Source organism: Mus musculus, chromosome 5 (assembly GCF_000001635.26).
Source record: "Mus musculus strain C57BL/6J chromosome 5, GRCm38.p6 C57BL/6J".
Classification (NCBI taxonomy): domain Eukaryota; kingdom Metazoa; phylum Chordata; class Mammalia; order Rodentia; family Muridae; genus Mus; species Mus musculus.
The window spans coordinates 72,283,953-72,298,912 of NC_000071.6; the positions used below are offsets into that span (position 1 = coordinate 72,283,953).

The 14,960-nt window shown below is 43.0% G+C and overlaps 1 pseudogene across 1 annotated transcript in view; it reads left to right on the forward strand.

The window, feature by feature from the left end:
- The window catches only part of Atp10d (ATPase, class V, type 10D), a 95,443-nt pseudogene extending 80,624 nt beyond the window's left edge, over positions 1-14,819 (forward strand). Inside the window, exons 20-23 of the transcript NR_003966.1 lie at positions 4,191-4,271; positions 5,366-5,470; positions 11,690-11,877; positions 12,976-14,819. The product of NR_003966.1 is annotated as an ATPase, class V, type 10D, transcript variant 1 (transcript). The remainder of the gene's footprint in view (positions 1-4,190; positions 4,272-5,365; positions 5,471-11,689; positions 11,878-12,975) is intronic.
- The last annotated feature ends 141 nt before the right edge of the window (positions 14,820-14,960 follow it).

Below are 14,960 nucleotides of genomic sequence, written 5' to 3' on the forward strand. Positions count from 1 at the left end.
TGTCCAGGGATTATTATATTAATTTAGTAATGACAGGAAAGGCATATCAGCTACAAGAAGCTATCCTGAGATGAAGTCTCTTTGGGACCTTGCCTCATAGAGCTCACCATTGCAGACCGTACAAATATGGTGAGCCACCTCCAGGAAAGCCACCTGCTAGCCTTAGCTTAGCCTAGGCGGCTCCTGACAGGCTCCTATTTCCAGTCCACTGATCCCTAGGTCCTAGCCACTCAGCACTGGCTCCTCTCCTGCTTCCCGGAATCTACTGCTCCCTTATCTCTCCCCTAAAGGATTATGGGTAATAGGCAGGGTAGCCTATCACCTAGGGTGGCTGTCCAAATACTCTTGTTTCTGATTCGTCTTTCTCAAGATTAATAAGGCCAACATGGTTGTAACAAGAAATTTACACAACAAAAGACACTTCTAAGTGCTTAATGTAATTTAATCCCCCAAATATCCCTCAAGAGAAGGGCTGCCTCTACTTTGTAGGTGGTGCAAGACAAGCATAAGGTGCTGGTTTTAGTAACCTGGTCTTGATGCTGAGCTAGTGAGGGTAACAGTTGGATCTGATTTCCAGGCCCTGGCAGTGTGCCTTTGTGCTATGCTGCAGAGCTCTGATGATTCCGTTTAGTTCTTTGGTTTCCCACTGTGGTGTTTAGGCCAGAATGTCGAATGTTATTATGTGAGCATTGCGAGGATCCCAACAGAGGTGAGCCAGGAGCCTTAGCCACCTATGTGTGGACAAAGGGGAGCATCTCCAGGTGGCCACATGTTCCACTATTGAGAATGAGGATTGCCAGAATTCTCACATTTGTAATGGACAAGGGGAAGAAAAGAAAAGGAGAGAAGGAAAGGTGAGGGTAAAGAAAGAAGAGAAAGTAAAAGAAACGAGAAGAAATGCCTTGGGCTAACCTAATGAAAAAGAGAGATGTATGAATTCACACAGCTACATACTCCAGGGCAATGGGGGCAGCATATTTTCCTCTAAGCAAGTATAAATGTCTAGCTTTGATGCTTTGATCCAGAGCTTGTCACGCACTTTCTCAGGTATTTGTCACCAAGGCTAAAAGGGTCTTCTTCCTGTTGTCCAGGTCTGGGGCTTGTGTCATTCCCAGGGACAAAGCTAAAGCACATGGGTGGGGTTGGCAAGATCATCTCTGGAAGCACTAGGCAGAGCACAGTAAGATTAGACATCAGAAATCTGTGCTGGTCCCCAAGGGCTGCCTTGAAGACACTGGCATAGATCAGCATGGGTTGGGAATTACAGAGGATTTCGAAAGAGTTAACTTTCTGATTCTCAGGTTTGACCTTGTCAAGTGCTTTACCCTGCCCACACTTCAGTTTGTTTACTCTCTGGAAATGGTGTAGAATTAACAAAGATAACATATACACCATTTCCTGGCACATTAAGAACTCAGTATTATTATTTTGGACGATCCGGCATAAACATAATTTGGATGAGAGAGGTTTTAAATGATGCTTTATCTTCTCAAGCTTTAGGCTAACTTGAAGATCATTTCTGATAGCTGATGATTCGGTATCCTCACCTGACAGAAACAACTAGCAAAGAGGAGACACATTCAGCTGCCAGGAGGACAAGATCTGCATAAGCCTGTAGTAGCACGCAATCCCCTGAAACTGAGCAATGGGCTTTCCTAGAGCCATCCATCCTGCCTTTAGTTCAAGGCCCAGGTGCTAGACTGTGTGGTTGGAGCCACTGAACACTGTTGTGCACCCCAACTCCCAGCTAAGTCCCGTGTCCCCTGGGAATGGAAGCCCTTCAGTGGCAAGTGTTTACAAGAGTGACTTAAAAACCCTTTTGTATAGGCTGACTAATTCACTCGTGGTTTTGCTAGAATTGAGCTCATTGCATCCAGTCTTTGAATCCCATGATCATTTCTTCGTGCACAGTGTTCTCTTAAGCTCTCCTGTTTGATAAAATATAATCTAGTGGGCAGAGTCCCCGCACATACTCACAGGGAAAACGTGGTTCCATTTAATTTCTCTTTCAGGATCTGTCCTTTCTTTGAACACGGCCTCCAGAGAAGTTTTATGTCACGTAAGGTCTTGTCCTGGCTTTCTAAAGCTCCCTTCAGACTCTCTCCCCACAAAAGATTAAATGTGGAAGGGTACAGTCAGATGTGGAAGGGTACAGTCAGAGGATTCCCATCCCTATGGCAGTCACTCTTTCCCATCAGCTCACCATCCACACAGTTCCATCCACTCACTGCCCAGTATTTCCCTGTGGGCGTGTACCATGTTTTCATTATCCATTCATCAGGTGATGGGCATCTAGGTTGGGTCTATTTTCTAGGTATCTTGACTACAGCAGCAATGAACTTATAAGTATTTTCGAAGTAGGATGTATAGTCCTTTGGGTTTGCCCAGAAGTGCTGAAGCTGGATCAAATACTTGTCCTAATTCTGGTTTCTTGAGAAACCTCCAGATTGAGATTTCCAGAGTGGCTGCACTAATCCAACCAAGAGTGTATAAGGATGCTCCTCTGCCCACATCTGTACTGACATTTGTTGCCGTTTCTATTCCTGATCATGGCCATCCTGACTAGAATGGATCATAATTTGATTTTAATCTGCACTTCCCTGATAGCCAAAGGGTGTTGAATGTTCTTAAATTATTTACTAGCCACCGGGCTTGGTGGCGCACACCTTTAATCCCAGCACTTGGGAGGCAGAGCCAGGCGGATTTCTGAGTTCGAGGCCAGCCTGGTCTACAGAGTGAGTTCCAGGACAGCCAGGGCTGTCTCAAAAAACAAAAAATCAAAAACAAAAAACAAACAAAAAAAATTATTTACTAGCCATTTTGTTTCTTGTTCTGAGAACCTTCTGCTTAGTTCTATAGCTGTAGTTTATTTCATTTCACTTTTCTCATTATTATAACCAAGTACTTGGCATAGCCTATTATGTGAGGAAAGATTTATTTTACATGACAGGATTTTTTTTTTCCCTTTTCTATTTTGTTTTGTTTTGTTTGTGGCTGGTGATGTTAGGAGGGACGGGGGAGAGAAGATTGAAGGTGGTGGGTAGAGCAATTCAAAGACTCAGCACTTGGGCAGACAAAGCCAGAGCTGGGCTGGTCAATTTCTGCCTCACTCTTAGATCCCCAAACCTCTCAACAGTACCTGCAGCTGGAACCAAGCTTGGAAGACATAAGCTGATCAGAGGACATTTTGTGTTCACATTATAACATGAGAGACTGTGTTGAGGGTACAGAGCTGATGGTAATGGGGGTGGGGTAACAGTATATGCAAAGATCGGTGATGGGTTTAGATACGTTTTAGAATAATGCTTTCTGATCAGTAGGCATGGGAAGTTACTACGACTAGTTATCCCTGCTTTCAATATTTCATAGATCCACAAGGGCTTAGGAAAATAGCTCAGTAGCAGAGTGCATGCTTAACATGTGTGGCCTGGAGTTTAGTCTGTCCCAAGCAGAAGCAACATACATACATATGCATACACAATGCATGGTCATACACACACACAAACACACACATGCATGAGTACACACTTGTTGATCATGATAAAGTACATCTTATTTTATTTTTTAGTAAAAATGTAATTTCATTTTTTTCTCCTTCCTTTTCTTCCTTCTAACTGCTTCCATCTCACCCTGTCTCCTCTCAAAATCATGACCTCTTTTTCTTCAGCTGTCATTGTTACATTTATATGTAAATACAAAGACACTTGAGTGTGCACGCACACACACGTTTTCATACATCTTACCCAATGCAGAATGCCTAAGAGCAACAAAACAGCTGACATGCTGGAAAGGATTGGAAGAAAAAGAAAGCTGCAGCCATTGTAAACTGGTCCAGCCACTGGTTTTTCGAGACAGGGTTTCTCTGTGTAGCCCTGGCTGTCCTGGAACTTACTTTGTAGACCAGGCTGGCCTTGAACTCAGAAATCCACCTGCCTCTGCCTCCCGAGTGCTGGGATCAAAGGCATGTGCCACCACATGTGCCCGGCTTGGTCCAGCCACTCTTTAGTGGATCAGAATTCCTCTATGGTTGTTACGTTTCCAGCCATACCGGTACAACAGAGAAGATGTCTTCACTTGCCGCCTTCATTCTCCTACCATGCATCATGGAATAGAGAACGAAGGAATGGATTATTACTTTGCTCTGACCCTCGTTAATTTTTACTCCTCTCCGATTTGTGTTTCGTCTTCAGGAGTACTTGCCCCTCACCTTCTGGATCACCTTGTTGGATGCCTTTTATCAAAGCCTGGTCTGCTTCTTCGTGCCTTACTTTGTAAGTCATTGTTTGCTCCGTGTGCTTGCCGCTAATGAATCATTGATGCTTCTATGTACTTTGCTTCTGGTCTCTGGTTGACTCTCAGTTGACTGACTTTTAAACCCTCACAATATGTTGCTTCATGGATTTAATTAAGTACCTAGTTGAGTTCTCTTAGGTCTCTTGTTAACACTAAACTGTCTACTGATTTTCTTTTCCAGTGGCTTAAATAAAATTTAAATTTTGGCCATATAAATAAATTAGCCAAAACTTAATATAAGAAATATAAGAGCTTTATTAGGTGGCTAATTCAATCAGCCTTACACATAGAATATTAAATTTAAATACAGAATATCTTCAAAATTTAATAGAAACCACTTTTTACAAATAAGTTAGAAAGTAACAGAAGTAGGCGAAGAGTATGGAAAAGTTGGCACCGAGCACAACAGACATGGTTGCAAAGTGCCTGTCTGCACCTTATTCCAGAAAGAAACATGCGTGTGACCATGAAGTAAGTTGGCAGATCACAGCCCTGCGAGTAAAAAATCAATGATGCTCGCTCACCAGGCTGTCAGTTTCTGTACCCTGTTCAAATTAAATTACTTGAATTAGGCTCCCTTGAATATATGGCTATATTACTCTCCAAGAGGAATTTGTACAAAGCAACTGGAAGTGCACTCAGAAATGGGAACTAAGAAAGCAGGGAATTGTATCATTTGAGGAATGGCATAAGAACGTCAAGATGCACAGGTGGGGGAGGGCGGTGTTACCGAGAAGTATAAGCTTAGGATGTTGTAAGTGCTGCTTCACTGGTGTATTAGGTGGAATGTACCTGATATGTTTGTGTGCCCATAGGAGCTAAAACTATGAATAGATGCTTCCAGAATTGTGCTTGAGAATGAAGAGGAATCCCACCTAAAAGTTCACAATGTACATAGATAGCCTCTCTGGGAGAGTCCGTCTCTTTTCTGGAAATGGCCTTTTTTCCTAAGTAACCAGTTAGTAGAACTATTGCAGCGAATACTCAAGCCACATTTGAGCCATAGATAAAACGGCGTTACACCCGCAAGTGTGTGCAGTTCCTCACGCCCACCCCTGTGCTTTCCTTGTAGACCTACCAGGGCTCTGACATTGACATCTTCACCTTTGGGAATCCCCTGAACACGGCGGCTCTGTTCATCATTCTCCTCCACCTGGTGATTGAAAGCAAGAGTTTGGTGAGTGCGTTCCTTACACTTACGGGTTTGTCTTCTGTTATCAGTGGGCCCTGCTGAGCCCTCCATGGCTATGAGGTCAGCATGGGTAAGACCAATGAGACAGTGGGAAAAGGGTCTTTCAGGGAAAACCTCAGGGTCACCAGGTGCCATGGTGCCGAGTCCATGGAAAGGGAAAGGTACATGTGTCTTTGTTTCAGTCAATGGTAGCTACTTCATAGCAGGGTGAGTCCGTGGACAGTAAATCACCATCTGTGCTCAAAAGGCTTCAAGAACAAGCTGATGGCTTTGGAATAAAGTCAACTACATCCTGTGCCGTGACCCCATTCTGTCGTCTTTACTAAATGAGGACTTTATGCCTTTGGGATAATATAAAATATTTTTGATTTCTTTGGACAAAGGTTTTATATATATATATTTTTTCTTATTACACTTGAGATGAACTTGAAAGCTCTACTAGAGCTCATCAGAACTCATGCAGTAAGACTCTTAACCCATGCCTACCTTCATTTCATTATCCAAGGGATGATGGCTTAATGTCATTCCTCTTCCAGCTTCTCATATGTTTTGAGTTCATTATCAATGCCAGAACCTCGCTACTTGCCATAACTATTAGTAGAGATACTTTTAGATTCCCATTATGTCTTAGTTGGGGTTACAATGCTGTGAAGAGACACCATGACCAAGGCAACTCATAAAGGAAAGCATTTCATTGGGGCTGCCTTACAGAACTTCAGTCCATTGTCATCATGGCAGGACACATGGCAGCCTGTAGGCAGACCTGGTGCTGGAGAAGAGGTGAAAGTTCTACATCTTGATCTGCAAGCAGCAAGGAAGAGACTATGTGCCACATTGAGTATAGCTTGAGTGTAGACTTCAAAGCCTGCCTACCCAGTGGCACAATTCCTCCAACAAGGCCACACCTATTTCAAGAGGCCACACCTCTTAATAGTGCCATTCCCTGTGGCAAGCATTTAAACACAGGAGTCTAGGGAGCCATATCTATTCACACCAGCAGACCTTGTATTTGTGACTTTTACCAGCTTCAAAAATAATAGTTTGGATCATGTGTATCTCAGCACTTACTCTTTTCCGTTCAACTTTTCCTGACTCACCATTAGCTCGTCTTCTCTTGCTCTTACTCATAAGCTTAAAAATAATGTATATTATCCATTTAATGATGGGATCATTTGATTCACGTTCATCTTCCTCATCAAATTACAATCTCTGTTGTGAGGTCAGGGCTCAGGCCAGTTTTGTTTGTCACGTAAACCAGCGTCAGAGAAAAGACTGACTCAGAGTGACCCTTGTGAGTGAGGAGGAAGATACCTGACCATTTGGGGAGTGTATTTACCATCAGGATAAATAGATGGATTTCAAATAGAAACTCACTGAGTGAGGTTATGGTTTAAAATATATGATGCTATGTTATCCAATTATTTTAACAAGTTATAAAGTAGGAATGAATATATTTTTGTTATCCTATGTTTTTCTTATGCAGAATGATCCTATAAACCCCAAATGTGATAAAATGTTAAAATGCAAATAGCAGGTTGGCTGACAGAAATCCCAAATCTGTAGCATTTGGTCTCCTTTGAACATCTGTTTAACTTTTAAACAATTGTCAGGGATAGTTTTGGTTCTGCCAAAAGACATGCCACAGGCTTTGTGTGTTCCAGAGGAATTGACACATCATGTATACCAGTTGGCATCATCAGAACCCAGTTCTCCTACCACAGAGAGCCTTGGATACTCTAACACACCAGAAAAGCAAGACTCTGATTTAAAATCACATCTCATGATGATTATAGAGGACTTTAAGAAGGACATAAATAACGCCTTTAAAGAAATACAGGAGAACACACGTAAACAGGTAGAAGCCCATGAACAGGAAACGTAAAAATCCCACTCAAAGCAACAACAGTCCATTCTGGATAGCCTAAGCAAGTAGAACTGTTCTGAAAATTATGTTGAGGACCCATGACTCAACAAACAGGAAATTCCCAGGGAGGAAGCAGAGGGCCAGGGAGCAGAAACTAGTGGGTATGCGTGTCAGGGTCCACACTGGTCTGAACACACCGCATGCATTTTCTTCTGCTCTTGCCTCACTGTCCCCGAGTCCCAGTGTCAGGTGATGGAGTCCTATTTCTCTGGCTTCAGTCACAGGCTTTAGCATGAGATGAGTGTGTTGCCAACACTATCATCAATGTGGAGTGTTCTCTCCAAGAAGAGAGAAAGCTAAAATACAGAAGTATCTCTGTAGAAGTTACTTCTTGGAGAAGTGTTTCTCCTGCCAGAGGACGTACAACCAGAGCTCATGGAGTTTGCAGTGCCTTGTCTAGAAGACTCAGCCATTTTGAGCTCATGAATCACATGACCTTCAGACTCTTGCTCACCATCTTGTGGCCACCTCCTACTTCCTGGGCAGTTTTACCCAGTGTTCTGCACATTCACTTCCTTACGTCAACTCATTTACAACCGTGGGCTGCCATGTCATCGTCTCACTTACAAAAGCACATAAGGAGAGAAGATACTGGAAAGACTCTGGAATAGTGTTCAAATCCAATGGAGGGCATTTGAACATAAAAAGCAGAGAGAGAGAGAGGAGAGAAGAAAGAGAGAGAAAGAAATGAATGGGGGAGGGAAAAGGGAGGGAAGGAGGGAAAAGAAGAAAGAATAAAGCAAGCATAAATAAAGAATAAACCCATTGGTACCAGCACAGTGGGGTATTCCTGTGACAGCCTGACCATGTTTTGGGGAGGACTGTGGAATGACTTTGGAACTTTGGGCTAGAATATCTATTTGGTGTTAAGAACTCTGTGGGATGTTGTATAGGACCTTGGAAGATAATGTTGAGAACAGTGCAGAAGATGGAGGCCTGGCTTGTAAAATTTCAGAGGGAAGATTAAAGACTGTTTTTTAGGGCCATTGCTATTTTGATTGTGAAGATTCTGTGGTTCTGGTTAGCTGGGGCTGAAAAATCAGCTGTGATTAACAAGATACCAGAACTACTAAAGCAAAACCTTTTCATTACTGGGACTATTGATGCTGGTTAGCTGGAACTAAGAAATTAGCGGTAATTAAGAAGAGACCAGCATCATTGAGATGACTCAATCTCCTGGGAAGTGTTTTCTGAGAGCACAAAGAGGGCTGTGTTCCAGAGATAGCCAAGGTTGTACCTTGTGCTGTGGCTGGACTTAGTAATGCGTAAAAGTTACCCAGGTGGTACTGGTTTTGAAGGCATGAAGTGGTCACACAGAGCAGCTGAGGCTTAGCACTGTGAGAGGCCATGGAAGGCCATTGGTGAAGGTGCAACCTCAGTTGCAATTGATGGCCCAGGGCAGCAGGGGTCATGCAAAGGAGTTGAGGCTTGGCCCCTATGAGAGGCTGTTGGTGAAGCCTAGTTACAGAGGAAGGCAGCAGTGTTTGGAGATGCCAGTACCATGAAATGACCACTAAGAACGGCAGCAGCAGTGGATGGAGTACAGGCAGCTGGAGCCTAGAAGACAACGCGTGTGCTACAAAGGACAGGGCTAGAGAAGTGACCCAAGCCCTTGGAGGAGCCCAGAAGATCGTGAGTTGGATTCCAGACATTGGACAGTTGGAGTTTAGTTATTGCTTTTGATTGTGACTGTGCCCTGATATTTTTCCCTCTTGAAGGAAGAAAATATTTTAGTGGAGCCCACAGTTAAGAGACTTTAAATTTTAAAAGATATTGGATTTTAAAAGGATTGAACTTTTAATATGTAAAGACTGTGGGACTTTTAAAGTTGTTTAGATCTTGGGGATGAATAAGAAACTAAGGGTTGAGGTTTACTAGTGATGTGTTGGTGTGTCAAGTTGACAAGGGGTCAATTGTACTGGTTAGTTTTGTGTCAACTTGACACAGGCTGGAGTTATCACAGAGAAAGGAGTTTCAGTTGGGGAAATGCCTCCACGAAATCCAGCTGTAAGGCATTTTCTCAGTGATCAATGGGGAGGTCCCCTTGTGGGTGGTGCCATCTCTGAACTGGTAATCTTGGTTCTATAAGAGAGCAAGCTGAGCAAGCCAGGGGAAGCAAGCCAATAAGGAACATCCCTCCATGGCCTCTGCATCAGCTCCTGCTTCCTGCCCTGCTTGAGTTCCAGTCCTGACTTCCTTAGGTGATGAACAGCAGTATGGAAGTATAAGCTGAATAAACCCTTTCCTCCCCAACTTGTTTCTTGGTCATGATGTTTGTGCAGGAATAGAAACCCTGACTAAGACACCCATTGTTCTAGAGGCATGACATTGTTAATCAAGGAATTAGCTAACATTTTCTGAAAAGCCACATTTTATAAAATAGGAACAATCTTTGTGACTTCTGCAAAGGTATGTACTTTGCGGAAACACTTTGCATAATTGAAAACAAAGTAAGAGTGAATTACACCTTGTTTGAAAATTACAGTCCTAGAGAAGAGATTTTCTGGAGACAGTGTTTTGCATAGAAGGAAAGCCCACCCTCCCTTCCCCACTACACACACACACACACACACACACACACACACACACACACACACACCAACACCGTTGAGTGTAATGCATGCTGCACTAAGCGCCGTGGAGGAAGGCACAGCAGCTCTTACAAGCTTCTATCCTGGAAGTTCTAAACATCTGTCCCCATTCATTGACCCTTGCTTCATTGAAAAGGAGTTGAGAGCTGCAAGGCACTTGAATGCTAACTAAGGGAAGAGAATTCGAGTATGGCTGAGCAAAGGTAGTTCCTACTATATATGTGAATGGGTGAAGGTTTGAAGATTACCGAATTAAGGTAACACCTTTAATCAAATCAATGAATGGCTGTATTAAAACAGCAGCAACAACAACAACAACAAAACAAATGAGGGTTTATATAAGAAAGAAAAAGGAAATTCAACACCTCCAGGTACATGAACAGTACAAACTCAACCAGCCAACGGAATTGCCCATTGACTTTTGATTTAATCTTTTAGCTTTCAAACGTTAACATAAACCACTCTGGAATGATGTTTTTCCCTTATGCCCTTGGGTCTTGGGTGGCAAGGTCTGTAAAATGATCCCCTCGGAGCTCGGATGTACTTGTTCCTTTTTTTTTTTTTTTTTTACGTATTTTCCTCAATTACATTTCCAATGCTATCCCAAAAGTCCCCCCCCCCCCCCACTCCCCTACCCACCCATTCCCATTTTTTGGCCCTGGCGTTCCCCTGTACTGGGACATATAAAGTTTGCCTGACCAATGGGCCTCTCTTTCCATTGATGGCCGACTAGTCCATCTTTTGATACATATGCAGCTAGAGTCAAGAGCTCTGGGGTACTGGTTAGTTCATAATGTTGTTCCACCGATAGGGTTGCAGATCTCTTTAGCTCCTTGGATACTTTCTCTAGCTCCTCCATTGGGGGCCCTGTGATCCATCCAATAGCTGACTGTGAGCATCCACTTCTGTGTTTGCTAGGCCCCGGCCTAGTCTCACAAGGGACAGCTATATCACGGTCCTTGCAACAAAGGCTTGCTAGTGTATGCCATGGTGTCATCGTTTGGAGGCTAATTATGGGATGGATCCCTGGATATGGCAGTCTCTAGATGGTCCATCCTTTTGTCTCAGCTCCAAACTTTGTCTCTGAAACTCCTTCCATGGGTGATTGTTTCCAATTCTAAGAAGGAGCAAAGTGTCCACACTTTGGTCTTCGTTCTTCAGTTTCATGTGTTTTGCATCTTGTACCTTATATCTCGCTATACTAAGTTTCTGGGCTAATATCCACTTATCAGTGAGTACATTTCATTTGAGTTCTTTTGTGATTGGGTTACCTCACTCACGATGATGCCCTCCAGGTCCATCCATTTGGCTAGGAATTTCATAAATTCATTCTTTTTAATAGCTGAGTAGTACTCCATTGTGTACATGTACCACAGTTTTTGTATCCATTCCTCTGTTGAGGGGCATCTGGATTCTTTCCAGCTTCTGGCTATTATAAATAAGGCTGCTATGAACATAGTGGAGCATGTGTCCTTCTTACCGGTTGGGACATCTTCTGGATATATGCCCAGGAGAGGTGTTGCTGGATCCTCCGGTAGTACTATGTCCAATTTTCTGAGGAACCGCCAGACTGATTTCCAGAGTGGTTGTACAAGCTTGCAATCCTACCAACAATTAACAGAGAGGGTTTTGCCATGTTGCAATACACTCCCAGTAAGCATTCCTTCCCGGGCCCTTTCTGTCTTGCAGACTTGGATCCACATGCTGGTCACGGTTGGGAGCATCTTGTCCTACTTTTTCTTTGCCTTGGCTTTTGGAGCCTTATGTGTCACTTGCAACCCACCCTCCAACCCCTACGGGATCATGCGGAAGCACATGCTGGACCCTGTGTTCTACTTGGTTTGTGTACTTACAACCTTCGTCGCGCTCCTGCCGAGGTATGTCATCTGTTTGCTTCTCAAGACAGTAAGTACATGGGGTCAGAGGCTTCAAGTAACTGCTAAGAATGGATGGAAGACCACCCTGTTCATCAGTGAGGAAGTCAGCCTACATGCTAGCTAAGATATTGGTTTCAGCTGTTGTCCCATAAGCAGGCCTAGATTAAGTGAATGAAGACATATATGTCTCTGTCATGGAAAGATCCAATTTGATGGCGAGATCACAGGAATAAAGAAACTGCTTCATGGAATTATCTGAGGATTTATCGTGCCCTATCTTTTGTTCTGCCATCCCCCGAGCCCTTGCCTTGGCCTGTCTTACAGCTATAACAGAATATTCAAACCGGGTATCTTATAAACAGACATGTCCTAGCTCAGAGCTCTGGAGGTTGGGAAGTCCCACGTCAAGGTCCTAGCATGTCTGATGACTCTCATTCAAGGATGAAACTTTAGTACTGCATCCACCCGTGGCAAAGGTGGGAGAGCAGACCCCTTATAGACTTCATAAAGGCTCCCTATATATTATTACAGTGCACAACGTCTATCGCATGTCAAAGCTTCCTGTGGGTCACAGGTAATGGAGCTGCTAACAGGAGCTCCATCTTCACTTATGCAGAAGAATCGTCTATGCTTTGAGTGTTTCCTCCCCCTGTCCCCAAAACTCATGTCGAAATGTATTAACATTGTGACAGGAGAAGAAGGAACTCTTTGTGCTTATTTGGCAGGCATTTCGAGGATCCTTCCTATTTGCTAACGCTAAACAAATATTAATTTCCTTAATATTTTAAAATTATTTTGAGTTTTTAAAATCAGGGTTTTGCACAGTAGCCCAAACTGGCCTGAAACTCACTGACAAGCTTAAGTTGGCCTTGAACTCATGGCTATCCCTCTAATTTAACCTTCTAAGTGTTGGAATTATAAAGGCTTAACACCCCGCCCAGTTTAATAATATTTTTAATCTCCATTTTATACCTGACTTACCTTCGCCTATCTCAGAAGCCAAGTGATATATATATATTTTTAACTGATAAGTATTCTCCATGGGTCCCCTGATGCAATGGGAGTGAACATAATTCTATGATGTTCTTTGTAACCTAGGTTTCTTTACCGAGTTCTTCAGGGATCCGTGTTTCCATCTCCAGTTCTCAGAGCCAAGTACTTTGACAGACTACCTCCAGAGGAGAGAGCTGAAGCTCTCAAGAGGTGGAGAGGGACAGCAAAGGTCAATCACGTGGCATCTAAGCATGCCAGCCAATCAGCTGCTATGTCAGGAAGACCAACACCTGGGTCTTCTGCTGTCCTTGCAATGAAGTCAGCAACAGTGTCTACTGTTGAGCAGAGCACACGTGAGACTGCGCTAGACCGTGGCTGCTCTGAACCTGGGGCCTCCAAGATGACTGGATCCTCAGCAAGCTAAACATGCAGGACACCCTGCTTAGAGTTGCTGGCAATCCTTCAAGTTTGGAAGGATGTAGAAGAGCACCTCTCAGAAGTTAGGATTACTTGTGGCTTTGTACAAGGGATGTCAGCATTTTGCTTGGCATGGAAAAACCAAGAACCTCTCTATCATTGTATACCTGTGAGCACATTTGTAAACAAAGGATAGTGTTTGACCAGAGCAGAGTTTAGGAACTGGAATATTTAATTCAGGAGAATGTGTTGTTTTTTTGAAACTTTGATTTTTGTAAAGGAATTTTAATTGTCTTCTCGATGCAAACATTATCAAAGAAGCTTATTTGAAATATATTTATTTTACAGATTAGCCTCACCATGCATTTGAAAAATGCTTTAGGTATTTAAGTATTCTCCATGGGTCCCCTGATGCAATGGGAGTGAACATAATTCTATGATGTTCTTTGTAACCTAGGTTTCTTTACCGAGTTCTTCAGGGATCCGTGAATTCTCCTTATGAAAATCCAACCTGAATTCTCCTTATGAAAAAAAAAAGTACTTTAAAAAATTGTTCATTAGGAAAACATTAATTTTTGAGGACAAATTCCCAAGAGCCTTTTATTTCCCATGAGAGAAGGTTTTGGTTCCCGACTGAAGGTGTTTGACGTCACTCTCTGTCATTTCAGCTTTCTGCTGAAGTAGCCTTTGTAGGGAAGGGCAAAGAAGAAGGCTAGTGTTTTCAACAATCCCAGGCTGCCTTCTGCTCTGTTTACTTTGTTTACTGTTTACCCTGTTACTGAGTAGACGCAGAGACTCCCTATGTGCCGATGTTGTCAACCAGGAAACGGACAAATGGCCATGAAACACAATCACCTGAGCCTACAGGCCGTGTGTGAGCAGCTCCTGGGTTCTAAAATTGATGACACTCATGTTAAAAATGAGACAATCATTTTGAAAGTCTTCCAGAGTCCGCTTGAGAGTTCATAGTTGTAACAGTGCTCAAGAGTTTGTCTGTGTTGTGCCCTCCACAGAATGAGATATGGGTTGAAATTGATACAGGTTATTCTCAGTGGGAATCTCCGAGGCTCTTAGAAAAATCAACATATTGAAGGGTAGAGATGTCTGTAGCAAGGTTTCTGCTGTGACAAATCACGGATGGATGCTGTCTCCATTTAGTGCCTAGAAATTAACTTACACTAGTCAAGTCAATTTGCTACTGTGAAATCATGCACTCTTGTTGAAGTCTTTCAAAGCTTCCATATCCACCTGACAGCTGCCACCTCCCTGTCATCTAGAATTCTCTTCATGAACCTCTATGCTAAAGATCAGTGTCTACATCAAAGTCTTATAAACTGTTACTCTCAGGGCCTGTTACCCGCTGGGTACCATCCCAGTCACTTTCTGTACCTTCCTGGTATCGTTGTTAAATGGTCTTTTCACATAGACTGATTTCTGGAACTGTCACAAAACCATGTGTCTAAACGAAGCTGCCTTCTGCTTCCTTGAGATTTTTTTTTTTAAATAAATTATTTAATAAATGATGTTCACTGGAAACTGTCATTACTCCTGTAACTATTCTCTGAATCTAGCTGTAATTGATGCTAGCCCTGAGGAGGAAAACACCAACGCGTGCCTTTGTCAGAATGCGGTTCAGGCCTTTTTGTCTATGGGGGAAAAAAAATCACTTGATA